Here is a 16,267-nt window from a genome sequence, read left to right as displayed (position 1 = left end):
TGCAAGGGAAGACCCTCCTTATCTGGTCCAATTAGGTGGTGCTTAGGTGAATATTATTTTCTTGACTTCCGATTCTGCCTCCAATTTTTTAATTAGACTTGTCACTTGGCATTCAAAGCCAAAGTTGGACCCCTCAAATAATGATATAAGAAAGTTAGATTTGACCGGCTAAATTAATGCTAGAGCCATTGAAACTCCAAGTCTTTGAGAAATTACCCGAGCTGCTAAACCACTAGAAACTGTCATGTTTGTCATTAAGAATTTCATGTATGGTTTTGCAAATTTAAAACTTTGAAATTGGTTTTGTTTTTTCCGACTGTCACAATTTCTTTCTCCATCCTGAAAATCGACCATCGAGACTATGCTTACCTTGCTTTTGTTTACATGGTAGGTAACATGACTTGTATTGGATGATCTTGGACCTTTCTTACCCTAAAAGCTAGCTTAAGGGGTAAGGTTTACCTTTACACTTATAAACTCACCACTAGCCTCATCCACAATCCATGTGAAACAACCTCAAAAATCTACCCCTCGCACATTAGGCTTGGGTCAGAGGCACAAGAACCCATAACTCTCTCGTGTGACTTTTTTGGGTTTAGACTTGTTGGCAAACTAGGCCCTAATACCAATATTAGGTGGTCTTAAGCTTCTCTCATCCTAAAAATTAGCGTAAGGGATGAGGCTTTCGCTCGCACTTATAAATCGACTATCAACCATTTCCACAACCGATATGAGATAACATTAACAATTTTTAGTGGGGGCAAGTATGACAAATAAATCATGTTAAATCATATTATTATTATTATTTTTGAAACTTAGACTATAATATTTTACTTATAGAATGAGACTATAATGCATATCTCACGGTAACAGTGTATATTAAACCCCCCATGCTTTATAGAAAAGAAGAGGACAAGTCATTGTCTCTCCTTCCCCGTAAAATTCCTCGAAATCCACCGAAAGGGATTGAAGAAATTGCCTGAGAAACTTCTCAAAAGTTCCAACTCTATGAGTCATGTCTTTGATCGGGTTTCATACGGCATCGATCAATCAACGCGTTACAACCCCATGGTGCAAAAGAGGGTGCACCTAAGGATCTCCGTCTCGGGCAAACAACCTGAGTAAAGGCCAACTGGTATCATCGACCAAGACAGCACCGTACAATTAGCGTAAAACAAGCAAACCACTTAATTTAACCTGGCACTTCTATTTTATGTTTTGTCAGTAATGAAAAGCGATGTAATTTCTGCATGAATCACACTGGATTAGTCCACTTTTGCGTGTGCAACTTTGATCCATGTAATAGAAGAATAGAGAACCCTCGTACGACATGCAACTTTGGCACACGCATGCAAAGCTTTTTCCTCAAGGGCATCGTATAGAATAAGAAATCTCTCTACTGTTTTGTTTTTTTGTTTTTTTTTAAGAGAATTATATTGATTCCGTAGAATCAATCTGGTCGGCTAGAGATTGTCGGAGAATTGACTAGAAAGGGCAGCGACAAATTACTATGTTGACTTGCTTGTCGCTGCAGTTACTTTGGAACGTCAAGTTTGGGATTCCCACGGTCGACATATTTGAAATGTAAACGAATCTTCGAAGCTTCGAAGTCAAATGAAGACTTGGACTGGTGGCTTGAATTTTATACGATTTGACAACTCGATTGATGCGTACGAAAGCTGCAAACTAAGCCGTATAATTGTAGAGTATATTTCTCAAGTAAAAACTACAAAAAAAATCATAAACTTATTATTTTTGTACCAATTAAGTCTTAAACTTTTTTTTGGAGCCAATTCAATACTAAATCTTTTGTGTTTGTGTCAATTTAGTCTATTCGGCTAATTTTAACCAGCCGACACTAATGTGGATAATTTTTCAAATAATATATATATATTTTATTTTTGTTATTTTTTATTTTTCCTTTTCCTTTTCTCTTTTTTTCCCCTCATACTTCCTTCTTCTTATAGCTGATTGTTGCCTCTGGCCATAGATCAGTTGGAGGAAGGAGGAGGAAAAAAGATAAAAAAAAAAAAAAAAAAATTAATAAACAAATTCAAACAAATATGATTAAAAATTATTTACGTTAGCATTAGCTAGCCAAATTGGCCGAATAGACTAAATTAACATAGATGTAAAATGTTTGAGACTTAATTGACAAAAAAAAAAAGTTAAGGACTAAATTAGCACAATTGTAATAGATTTATGATTTTTTTGGTAATTTTTCCTATCTTAAGTTTGAACCACTAAAGAAAATATGATGCAAATAGGTTTCCTAGTTCGAGTAGATTTGCTTATTTGAGTGCATTTTTTAGTTTAAATGATTTTATAATGTAAGTAACTTTTCTAAAAAGGTTTTCCTATTTGTGATATTATTTATGGAAAAGATGTATCTCTACTTGGTTAATGCATGCTAAAGAAAACAAGAAGACGGTTATTTATTTTTGTGAGTTTTTTGGGTGAGTTCTCTGCAAGAGATTATGACATAACATGGTTTGTTTTAGTGGTCAAAAAATTAATTTGAGGTGAGCTTTTAAGACAGTGGACTTGGATTGGTTGATAGAAGCTTTGGCAAAGAACATGATTAAAAAAAAAAAAAACCCATATGATACGTTTGATACATGAAAAGAAATAAGGTAAGAATGGAATAACCAACCATGAGAACAGGAAATGTAGGAATAAAAAAAAATAACTGCTAGTAGTTTGGTTTGTAGAATGGCATACAATTTCAAGACCATCCTATTGTTTTTTTTTTTAAAACCATTATACCATATAAAATTAGTTAGTAATAGTAAAATATTCTCATAATACTTTCGATGATAGTTAATTAAAGCTTAATTCGTTTTATAGTCGTGGTTCTAAAAACCATAAATGAAAAGATCTGACAATTTATAAATGATTATTATATTTTAATGTATAATAGTAAATAGCTAGTATAGTAGTAAGAAAGCTAGTATAATCATTATCTACACACCAATAATAATTATGTAAGGATATAACTATGGACAAGATAAAAGATCTAATCGTAATTATAATTCAATAATTATATTATCAGTGGTCTAATTACATTATAGTTGTTATTTAATTATTATAATTAGAGCACATATGATTTTGGTACTACATGAATATCTACACTTAATTTGATTACAATTTATTATATCATAGTATATGTATTTTCTAGCAATTGCTGTATAATCTAGTAATACATCATCTAATTATTGTGATATCTATGATTTATTATTTAATTGAAATATTGCAGTTATTATCTCATAATTAGATAATGATATCAAAATCTCCGCTTAGTTATGATATATAGATAGGGATCAACAATAATGATATCGTATTTCTAAAAAAATGTGCATTTGAATTTTAAAAAATCAATTTCATTTAGAATTTAAAATCTCCAGATTGAACGGACCTCTTTATCCATGCCAGTTGGCAGAGTTGGTAGCATTTAATGTGAAAAAGTACCCATCAAATTAAAAAGATAAACATAAAAATAACCTAACTTTGAAAAATCTCAGGTACAAGATTCCATTCCCGACTAGAAATTGGAGAATTGACACGGAGGGTCTCTCTTTACCACTTAGTCCAACACTCGGAATCGAACATCTAAAAACTCAAACAAGAAAAAGAAAAAAATAATACGTGAGAAAGTTTTTCCAATTCTAGCATAATTTTCCTTGTCGATCATTGATTTAATTGCTAAGAAATATCACCATGGCGTTTCCCACCCCAAAGTCCGTCAAATATATAGACTTTGACTGTATAAGTGCCTTTGTCAATGCCACAATAACCTCAAAACAGGAAAAGAAAAGGCAAGACACTAGCAAATTATAACAATTAGTGTGGATGAACATTTTAGATTTAATCGAAAATAATCCAAACTCTAAATGAAATCAGACTTTTAAAATTTTAAAATGTACACTTTCTAAAAAGACTGCATTGTAATTGTTGATCCCCATCTATTTGCACGTAAAAAGAGCGCCAAGTTTTGACAAATTTTAATCAAGTAGGGGTAATTAACGAGTGGACGGCTTGCTCTAAATCAAGCTTGGGCGGCGCTCTTACATAAGAAAGTCCGAGCCACGTGACCTTAGTTAGCTCGGTCCTACCATATATAAAACATGTGTCATGCGCAAGCTTGGGCACGTTCTTACTTCACCGGTATCATATAAAATTGTGATGGATTACTTCATTTTTTTCAATTATATTTGATTGAGAAAGTGGTTTTGAGGATAGAAACATAATAGACGTGGACCAAAGGCTTAGTCGATGGAAAGCTGCTCATAACTTGCGATTGAAGTTACCAACAGAGAGACCGACCAAAAAAAAAGTTACCAACAGAGTGAAGCACAAGTTATTACTTTTCGCGAATTAATCTCTCAGATGCATTGCATCAAGATCGCCGAGTTTCTTTAGTTAAAGAGGTCTATAACCGCATCACGTTTTTCTTTGTTTTCACACGTATACTTGTAGGCCTGCAGTTTGATAGAGAAGTGAATTCAGCTGTACACGGATGGTGACGAAACAGCCCGCAACCTAGAAATTCATGCAGGGATCGGCGGATCACCGCATATGGGTATCGTCTTTCTGTTCTGAACAATGATTAATGATGAGAACTAGTCGAGCGTTCTCTATACTTGATTTAGATTATCTAGCAAGAAAATTTAACATTGGCTAGTTCGTACATCGATTTCCCGGATGCTCCAATCGTTCACGAGAGTAACTAGTCGAACACCTCAACATCAATTTCAAGTTGTGAAGCTGACTCGTGATCACGCTCGTGGTTGAAAAATGACGACGAGCAGGGCTGAATCTATCTGACTAGCTACCTCCACATCTCGTGCCCCACAGTAATCTCGCTCGTCCTTCGTTGGAAGCACAAGCGATGACAGAGGCTGCACACATGCTGATTTCGCAAGTTCCGAACTGATGGATTTATGAGATGGGCTTAAGGCTCGTCTGCCCATGCTGGGCCCAAAAGGCCGGGCCCATGGGAATAGGGCCCATGGAAGGGGAAGGTATAAAGGGAGGAGAGAGAGAGAGAAGACACTGGTTGGAAAACAGACGTACGTACACTTTTCTCCCGTGCGCATTCTCTCTCTCCAAAAGACAAAAAGAACAAAAGAAGGCAAACGGCATTTGTTTTGTTTTCCCTTCAATTGACATCATCGGATCAGAATTTCTTCCTCTTCTTCAGCATTGGTGTCTAATCTGTGGCTAACAAGGTACGCTCGAATCCGTGGTGTGCTTTACGATCGGTGATACGTGTAATTCCCGGGCTTCGTCTTTCGCATTGATTTAGGGGTTCGATTTAGTGTCGAATCCGGTTTTCGGGGATCCGTAATTCCCAACATTGGTATCAGAGCCCTAGTTCACGTTTTTCCCGATCAATTTGATGTTTTTGACTGATTTTTCGCGAAAGAACTTCGGCCATACGGATCGGGGCAAAAAATCCCGACACCCGAGCGCTGTTCGGCCATTTTTCTGAGTTTTCGTAAGTCGAAATTGAATTCTGAAAGCACTGGGTGAAAGAGGTCGTCGAGACAAGTCCGGCGACATGTTGTGCGTCGCCGGAAGACGTCGCACGCGGCCACAAGCCGCTGCGCGTGGGCGCCACGCGCCCGAAGCGCTGGCAATGGCCAGTGCGTGCGCCACACGCGCCGGTGACGAACCGGCACGTGCGCGCTGGTGACGGCGAAACGGCACGCGCCGGTCCGCGGACCGACGCGTGTTGACGTCACGTGATGACGTCACCGTGACGTTATCCAACGGTCGGTAACCGCTCGGATGACGTCACCGATGACGTCATCGCCGACGACGTTTCGCCGGGCAGTAACCGGCCGGCGACCCGACCCGATCAGCCTGGCGCATGCCGCGCACGTATCGGATGACGTCTGCGTGACGTCAGCACGCTCACGCGCGAGGCACGTGCCGGATGACGTCTGCGTGACGTCATCCAGCGCACGCCCGCGGCACGTGCGGTCGGTTCTTCCGACCGGTCCATCCGGTCCACCGACCCGCGCGCCCTTTGACCGTTGACCGACCGTTGACCGTTGACTTTGACCATTGACCAGAAAAAAAAAAAAAAAAAAAAAAAGAATTTGTTTCTTTTTCATGTATGCCTATGTGGTTTATATGTAATCAATTATTTATTCTGCATTTGTTGCATGAATCATGGAAAATTATGTATTTTCCATTTTGTTAATTGTGGATTATCAGTGATCCATTTAAGTTCTGCATTCGTTGCAGGAGCTATGATGCGTTATGTACGGATGCCTGCAATTCCGAGAATGAACGAGGGAAATGCAAGACTTAAAAGGCTGATGTTAGATTTAGCTAAATATCGGTGGCATAACGGTGATTTAGTATCATATGTGGTCAAGGTCAATCAGATGATACAGGAAATCATCTGGAATGGTTATCTTATGCCGGATTTTGAGAAGATGCCGGCTTTGATGAACACTCTTCCACCTGAATGGCAAGCAGTGTTGGATCGGTTATGGGAGGTCAACGTGGTCCCAGGTTATAGGAGGCTGGTGGAAGTTTTTGTAAGAGAGCACTATAGAATTGAGTTGGCCAAAACTTCAACCATTAGATTGAGTGCCACATGGCGCAGAGTAAATGCGCCTTGGTGGCGACATGAAAGCTCTCCAAAAGTTTTTTCATGGTTGGCAAATGTGCCTTCAGTTTTCTCAGATGTTTTGACTAATAGATTAGAAGGAACATTCCCTAATTATTTCTTAGATTAATTGTGAGATTTTTTATGGATGTAAATATCTCTTTCCGTGTTGATATTTTTATTTGTATATATTGCTTAGTGTAATGTATAGTTGTATTATGTGAAAGCATTTGTTATTCTATTGGATGTTAGATAATATTTGCTTTCATTCTGGCGATTTGATTGTGGGTAGTTTATAGAAGTTTTTGTAACTTCATAGAATTGATTTTGCATATGACAATCATATTAATGATAGTTTTAAGTTAGGATTTTTGGAGGATGATTGGAAACGTAGTGACCTTTTGATTCTGAAGCCTTACTTAAAAGTATCATTAATATGATGGGTCTATGTAAAAGTGGATGCATAAATGATAGGCATTAATAATTCGTGCATGTATGTCTGATGTGTTCAGATCGATGTTTTCAGCAACTAAGAACGTTATTGCTGATATGAACGGCAACAATTGTGAAATATTGAATATGAAGATTCAATATGTGCTGGAAAAGCAAGAAGCACTAGAAGCTCTTGATCATATTATGGAAGATCTTGAGAGTGTCGTGCACCACCTTGAGCTGGCTGAGAACTGCCTAACGGCATTTGAGCTGAAAATAGACATTTGCAATGCTGGTTCTAGCTCAAAAAGGGCTTTGAGCTCTAAGTGCAAGCGTATTAATTCGTTCAATATGTGGGAATGCAAAGGATCAAGTCCTTATTGCAAGAGATCAAGAATTAACCAACACAAGAGAGGAAAACGTCCTCAAGTGAAGAAAATGTCAAGGGTGAGGTGTTACAATTGTGACAAGAAGGGTCACTATGCTCGCGATTGTTGTGAGCCAAAGAAGGTAAACACCTCTTGTACATTTGAGAACTTTGATTATGTGTCAAGTTCTGAATTATTGGCTGAATTCAATCCTTTGTGGACTGTAGATTCATGAAAGACAGACCATATAGCGAAGGATAGAGAATCCTTCGTGGAATTCCGACGATACCGACTGGAACTAAGTGGATCTATGTGGGATATAACTCCAGAAATGAAGTTAAAGGGATTGGCACGCCAATTGAACATGTGTGGTGGACGCATCTTGTTCTTACATGACGTTCCATATGCTCTAGAGATTCGTCGAAATTTAACGTCTGTTTTGGTGTTGGTTAAACTTGTTTTTTATATGAACTTCCATAATAGAGGTGTAGATTTGTGTTTAGATATAAACTGCTATGGTTGTGGTCACTTTCTGAATGGTTTTATTGTACTGAATGTTGACTGAAGTGATGTCAATATGTTATTCCCTTGTTTCACGTCTTTTACTTCATGTGATAATGATGTGAATGTGTGGCATGCTAGACTTGGTCATATTGGCCAACAACATATGAATAGACTAGCCAAAGAGGGCTTGTAGGGCAATATTGAAAAAGTCGATTTGTCCATATGTAAGTATTGCCTAGAAGGGAAAACGACAAGGAAACCATTTGGAAAAGATAAAGAGCTGAATTTCCTCTGCATTTAATCCATTATGATGTCTCGTGGTTCAATGAATGTGAGAAGAAGGCATGGGGCTGTTTATTTCATCACTTTTATAGATGATTATACTCGATTCGGATATGTCTATTTGATTTCTCATAAATCTGAAGCATTATGTTGTTTCAAAAGGTTTATGAACTTGGTTGAAAATCAATTAGACAAGAAAATAAAAGTATTTAGATCCGATCGAGGTCGAAAATATTTATCTGATGAGTTCAGAAAATTATGTGATGAAAAAGGAATAGAAAGACAGTTATCTATTCTATATACTCCTCAACAAAATGATGTTGCAGAGAGAAGAAACAGAACCCTACTGAAAATGGTTAGGTCCATGATGGCGCATGCTAACTTACATATCACTTTTTTGGAGTGATGCGTTGTTAACTGCTGCCTATATACTTAACCGAGTGCCTTCCAAATTAGTTAGTTCCACTCCATATGAGTTATGGACAGGTAGAAAACCGAACTTAGGTTTTCTTAAGTCATGGGGTTGTGCTGCCTATAATGAATCCTCTCACAAATTTGGGAAATATGGTCCAAAATGAAATAAGAGTATTTTCATGAGATACTCCGAACACTCGAAAGGGTATGTGTTCATAGGTGAGCAGGAAAGTGGGAGTATAACTGAATTTGAATCACGGGATATCACATTCTTAGTGGATGAATTTCCTAAGAAGGGCGATATAAGGGAATATTACTCCCTATTTGAAACCTTGAATCAAGATAATGATATTAGTGGAGTTCGTCCAAGTGGGAGTAATATGAGAAGTGATGAATTGAATTCAACTCATTCTTAATTACAACCACAAGATGAGATGATATCGTCATTATCTAATCCGAGTGGGAGCATAATGGGAAATGATGTGCTAAGTGTACAATCTCCCATATAGCGAACAAGTCGCCAAAGTATTCCCCGTCGACGTTTTGACATTGAAGGGGAAACTTTTATAATTGCTCCGCAAGATGAGGATGAGCCAAGAAATATTAATGAGGCTCTTAAATGCCCTAGTAAGGAAAAATGGATTTATGCAATGAAAGAGGAGATGGAGTCAATGAAGTCAAACCAAGTCTGGGAACTGATTGATCTTCCAAAAAGGACGCAGAGCTATTGGGAACAAGTGGGTTCTCAAAATAAATCGAAAGGCTGATGGCTCGATAGAAAGGCACAAGGCTCGCCTTATGGCGAATGGGTATAATCAACATGAAGATATTGATTATGAAGATACATTTTCTCCTGTAGTGAGATTTACCTTGATTCGCATAATTCTGGCAATAATGTTTAGTATGGATCTTGAGTTACATCAAATGGATGTAAAGACTGCTTTCCTCAATGGAGAATTAGAGAAAGGAACATATATGGAACAACCTGTTGGTTTCATAGTGAAAGGCCAAGAAGAAAAAATATGTCGATTTTTGAGGTCGATATATAGCCTTAAGCAGTCGTCAAGACAATGGTATATGCGTTTTCATAATGCCATAATGGCATATGAGTTTACAATGATTGATGAGGATCATTGTGTATATATCAAAAGATCCAAGAATCAATTTGTGATCATATCATTATATGTTGATGATATACTGATTGCCAGAAGCAATATGGAGTTGGTTAATACTGTCAAGAGATAGTTGTCTTCCAACTTTGAGATGAATAATATGGGATTGTAAACCCATAAACACTTCTATTGCAAAAGGTGAAGGATTGAGCCATAGACTGTGTCCAAGGACTCCACAAGAGAAGGAACAAATGAAACATGTTCCTTATGCTAGTGCTGTTGGGAGCTTGATGTATGCTATGATGTGTACAAGACCTAACATATGTTATGTAGTTGGAATGGTGAGCAGATACCAATCCAATCCAGGTCAAGCACGTTGGAAAGCCATTAAAAGAATACTAAGGTATCTAAAGGGGACTGCTGATTATACGCTGAGTTATTATGGAAAGGATCTGCGACTCTAAGGCTATTATGATGTTGATTGGGGAGGAGATTTAAATAAAATGAAATCTACCTCTAGGTTTGTTCTCTTACCGAATAATGGCACAATGTGTTGGAGCAGTAAGAAACAAAAGTGTATAGCCTTGTCCACGATGGGAATTGAGTTCGTGGCATTATCAGCAGCAGTATAATAAGATGTTTGGCTTAAGAGATTTTTTGGATCATTTAGGTGTTATTGGAAGTGCTGCAGATTAATTGTTGGTTAATTATGATAGCCAAGCAGCAAAAGCGTACACCAAAGATCCAAAATATCATGGCAAGACCAAACATATAGATACCAAGTATAATTTTGTCATGGATATGATTGCACGAAAAGATGTGAACTTAGAGTACATACTACGCATAGAATGGTAGCAGATCCTATGACAAAGCTAGTACCTAGAGATGTGTTTTGTGGCCATATGAAATCTTTAGGACTGCGTAGAGGCTAATGTACTGAATATTATAATTTTTTCCTAAGTGTTCACATATGATGAATTTATGTTTTTCATCATTAATGGCTATGAATCTTTGTTTGATCTCTATGCATCTTAATGCTTAGTGCATTACTTTAAGTTAGGAAAGTATGTCGGACAGATATGAGATTAGCCCACTCACACGGGTAATCGCCTCTATTTACTGTGTGATAAATAGAGATGAGACTGTTTTTAAGCTTATTATCTAGGTGATAATCGAGAGCTCAAGCTTAAAACACGTATGTCGCCTTAACTGGGTATTAAGATGAGGACATAATACTTACTATGTCCGAGAGTAAAATACCCCACATATTTTACTTTATCTGTCTAAGATGCCAGATATGAGTTCTGATGAATTTTGTGAATGAGTAGATACGTGAACTCAAGTTAGACATTGGGTATGTTTGAACTATCATCTGTACGGTATTTAAAGGTGTAGACATACGCTCCATGGGAAATGAGTTAATACCGTAATACGTATTTCATACTACGTATGCATGAGACGACCAATAAGAGTGGCGAAAGTTTGATCTCAACTTTTATGTCGTGTGAGACTCTTGAGGAGGAGAGTTCCTCAATTTCTTAGTCCCCTCATGACTCTTACTTATTCTCAAGATTTCTATTTAGTGTTTGCTATCTTAGAATGTTGCCAATGGTCATGAGTGATTCGATCTAATGGGGCATTTCTAGAAAAGCAAGTTGAACTGAAATTGAGAGTTTGAAGGGAAGAGGAAGATCGATTTTGGAGAATCACATTGTAGTTTTGTATTCACCGGTTAACCAATTATGACTGTCTTTGGGATAATCATAATTGTGAATACAATATATATATCATTGTTTGAAAGAGATCAAGAGAGATATAAATGTGATCAATCGATCTAGGGAACTGCATACTAAATCTACTCAGGATGTGATGCCCATTATGAGATGCTATATATTCCTAACAGATGTATAGCAACGAGCTCTCAAAGTATGCTGGTCGCACGGATTATTCACTGGTATGAATGTTGAAGAGAGGAAAAGAGGATTCTGTTCGGCCCATCATGTTAAGTGAGAGTCTATGATGGATTTTTCTCTATGGGGTTGAGTACGGCCTGTCCGCCCATGTTGTTTTTGGACCACCATGTGCGAGTGGGAGATGATGGATTTATGAGATGGGCTTAAGGCCCGTCCGCCCATGCTGGGCCCAAAAGGCCCGGCCCACGGGAATATGGCCCGTCGAAGGGGAAGGTATAAAAGGGAGGAGAGAGAGAGAGAGAAGACACTGGTTGGAAAAACAGACGTACGTACGCTTTTCTCCCGTGCGCGTTCTCTCTCTTCAAAAGACAAAAAGAACAGTAAGGCAAACGGCACTGTTTTCCCTTCAATTGACATCATCGGATCAGAATTTCTTCCCCTTCTTCAACATTGGTGTCTAATCTGTGGCTAACAAGGTACGCTCGAATCCGTGGTGTGCTTTACGATCGGTGATACGTGTAATTCCCGGGCTTCGTCTTCCGCATTGATTTAGGGGTTCGATTTAGTGTCGAATCTGGTTTTCGGGGATCCGTAATTCCCAACACGAACCTCATCGCAGGTGGACACCAGGCTGCAAACGTCAGGGAACCTTTTCAACCATCGACTTTTAATGGCTCGTAGCTTGAATCACTTGGATTCAAACCACCTTTGCTTTCTCTGAAGGTGTTACATGTTATTTAATGCGGTTTAGCAAGAAATTCTGCGTTCATTCCCCTTACTTGGTCTGGAGTTTCGACTGGCGAATCTCTTCCTACATAATGGCGGTTTTGTTCTTTGGCCCATCAGTGCATTTAACTGGTAGTGAATCAAATATGATAATAGCGAGTAAGATGATTTTAATCTTATATATCAATCAATACATCTCCTAGTACAGACGGACACAGTTTGCCTGTCTGAAAAAATGGAAGACCCCCTTTCATGTCTCAGCATTGAGTGAACACAAAATTCTCATTATATTTAGCGGTTGAGCTTGTACATCATATTTAGGCTTTTATATTGTTTTAGGCTTCTGTATGAGGTGCATGTTTAGGACATGTTAAGTAGAGGAAGATTAAACTACTGAAGATGATCACTTTCTATCTTGTCCTTAAGATCAAAATGAGATGTGAAAATTCAATTTTGTCTATGTTGATCGTTGGGATGGTTCCACTAATTAATGATGCTTAAACTTCTGTGCTAACAGTCTTATAGTTTTCGAAACTAAAATAGTAAGGTATTAACTAATATGGCTTCATGTGAACAGTGTTCATGGACTAGCCGAGGTCATAGTATCCATAAGATAAATGAATTATAATTAAGGATGAAACCAAGTAACCATAGCGATACACCCAAGTGACATCAGTAATGCTTTGGAACAGAACAGAGCATCGATATCTAGTATCCGAAAAACTGCATGCTCCAGGAAAATCCAATAGGCAAAAAGCGCGACTGTTTTAGATTTCACATATCATATTGCTAAAAAGTTTGCGAGATCCATTTGAGGCCTTCCGCTGGTATTTTGACTGTAGTTCGACCATATCTAGGGCTTACATAGAGAATAATGGATCCTGGTTCAAGTAACATAGGTGCAAGGGAGAAAATTCTAAAACAGAGCTTCAATGCAGACAATGAATGTAAAAAATTAAGAAGCATCTCACCTGTACTCATTGAATGAGCATGTTCTGTCTGTGCAATGGTGGAACTGGTTTGCATCCCTTATGACTATAGAACTTCCAGTTGCCATGGAGATATACTTGAACGCAGAATGACAGTCTCTTTAAATGCTAAGATTCTTAAACACCCAGATAGGTTTCGGACTGGAGGTGCTTATAAGGCCAAAAACAATGGTAATATTTTCACTGTGCTCAAATGTTGTTCCTTTTGTCCCTCCTCCACATGATGAAGAACAAATTCAGTATCCAGAAGATCGCTGAGTTTCTTTATTTGACTAGCCAATTGGTCCTGTGCATCATAGATCTCCTGAGTCTTTGGCTGTGACATGTCACCCGTACAGAACTTTTATTTTTTCACTTAAGAATTTTCAGTTTCATCCTCTTCCTGATTGCTGCTGCATCTTCCCATAGACCAGTTGATGCATACACATTTGATAGCAAAACCAAAGCAGCAAGGTCGTCCGGCTCCCACTCAAAAATCATTGCTGCAGCTTGTTTTACTGACTCCGAGAGAGCAATTGCTACCACATTCTTGGCACCCTAGTCCAGCAAGTTCAAGTAATAATCATCCAATATATCAGCAGAATCAAGCATCCTCTAGCACGTCTATCAATTGAAAATGAAAGAAAAAGCAGCACGTTCATAGCTGTGAGTGAGGTTAGCTACATGGGATAAACTCTACTGGGATTGGCAGCTTGTTCTTCAAGGCCAAGATTCAGGATTGGCTCATGTTAAGTGCCTCTATGAGAAGCTCCTGGAACGCCTCATTCAACGGTGAATCAGACTTCTTCCACTTCGTCCCTCCACTAAACACGGAATGAGCGTAGTCGATGTCCATAGCTGAGCAGCTCGGGATGACTCTATTAAACTGTGATGAACAATATACCACAGAATTTTAAGGGAACAATTCTATTGGGACCTTCGTTATAAAACAATCACTTCCAAATTTTCTAAAAGAGGAATTAATCTTTTACTTTAAAAAAAACATAACTGTGTAGTTCTCTGTATGCGATTATTGTTATCAGAGACAAGTGACAAAAATACAAAGGCCTGCCAGTAGACACATTTCATGAGTGTCAGTCAATACACAAGGAATAAAGGCCTAATTGAGAATTGACATTGAAAATCAGTTCTCAAAACCTATTGCCTGCAGAATATTTACTACCAAAAAAACACAATTCTGAAAAATGTCCGTAAAAATGATACGAAAGAAAGGACACAAGGAGGTAGGGCAAAAGTCTGAGAGTGAGAGTTAGAATAGGAGTAGAGTAGGACCAAAAATAAAAAAATAAAAAGCTATTCTCGAGATTTCTTCCTCTAGAGGTACTCTTGGAGAGGACCCTGAGACAGATGCAGAACAATTACTTCATGGTGAATTCTTCTTTGATCGTTGCATTTCTATGTGATGAACACAATGACAGGCAGTTGCCGAGGGGTTTGACAATTACAGATGAGATGTTTTTCAAAAAACTTTTCTCCATTACCTTCAAATCCAGCCTTGTGTGGATACAGCAATCAGTTCTGCAGTGCTAAAAAAGGTGCATTGCAAAATCCAGTAGCTTGGATTGAAGTAAAAAGAGTCAACACAATTAGCTTTATGCTGCAATCCGATTTTCTGAAACACTTTACAAGTGAGAATAGTACAATGAAGCTTCCAATTTCTCCCTTAACAAGCCATGAACCTCTCCTATCCCTCTACTCATCTACATAGTTTGAGTTCTAGAGTCAATCCACTTATTCAGAAAGGACTATGCTACCATGTATCCACTACTTCTAGAAGCTTGTATAAAATAATTACAAGGATAAAACAGTACTGCATGCCACTTGATAAGTGAAACAGCATGAGGCTTTTTCAAAGACTAAAGCATTGACAGGCTTGCCATACAAACCACCGACACTCTGGAGACTTTTAGGTAGTTTTCTTAGTCTACTTTTTTTTTTGGTTGGATACTCATTCTACTTCAGATCCTCATAAGATTAGCAGATAGACAAAAAAAAAAAATTCAATCATCCATCTTTAAATCTTCATAAGAGCATATCCAACACCTGCACATTAACAGATGAAACAGATGAACATAGGCATGAAATGTGAAATCTGACCTTCTTACTTAATTTAATTTGAATAACTGGCATTGGCATGTATGCATCATCCATCTTTAAATATTCATAAGAACAGATCCAACACCTGCAGAATAACAGATGAACATACACATGAAATGTAAAATCTAACCTTGTTACTTCTTTTAATTCGATTACTGGCATTGGGATGTATGCGGGACTGTTTTGGAAAAGCCATAATCCACTCACGACTGTAGGTACATGATAGAAAGCACATAGAAACTCTCTCTCAGCAGTCTAAGATGTCTAGGACTCATAGTGCTAATGGTAAAAAGAGGGTAAGGAGAAAACAAAGGCCATTTGCATAGCAACAACATACCTTTAACGCGGACCTTAAGGTTTAAAGCGGTTGTTTTATGACATACGGAACACAAATGGCATAGCACAAGATAAAAAAGACATCCTTCATCAGCTAATGTTTACAAAATTGAAATGTTCACTTTGATTATCATATCGTAGGAATGCTATTCATGCTTGCAAAAACATGGGTTAATATTTTGAAAAACCCCAAACTGGTACACCTGTAACAAATTTACCAAAAACTATTTTTTTTTATCACAAAAAACCAAAAACTGTATACTTTTGACAAATTTACCTTAAACCGGTATACTTGTGACAAATTTACCCTCTGTTATTAAATTTTACTGTCAAATTATTAAGTTAAATGACACATGATAGCTGACTAGTATACCAATTTGGGATTTCACGTTCCGTTTGTCACAATTTACAATTTTTGTGATTTTTTTATGGTATTAATACAATTATGCGGAGGGTATATTTGTCCAGTTTG

This window comes from Eucalyptus grandis, chromosome 3 (genome assembly GCF_016545825.1).
Source record: "Eucalyptus grandis isolate ANBG69807.140 chromosome 3, ASM1654582v1, whole genome shotgun sequence".
Classification (NCBI taxonomy): domain Eukaryota; kingdom Viridiplantae; phylum Streptophyta; class Magnoliopsida; order Myrtales; family Myrtaceae; genus Eucalyptus; species Eucalyptus grandis.
The sequence above is the reverse complement of the archived record's forward strand: the minus strand, read 5'-3'. Positions refer to the sequence as shown.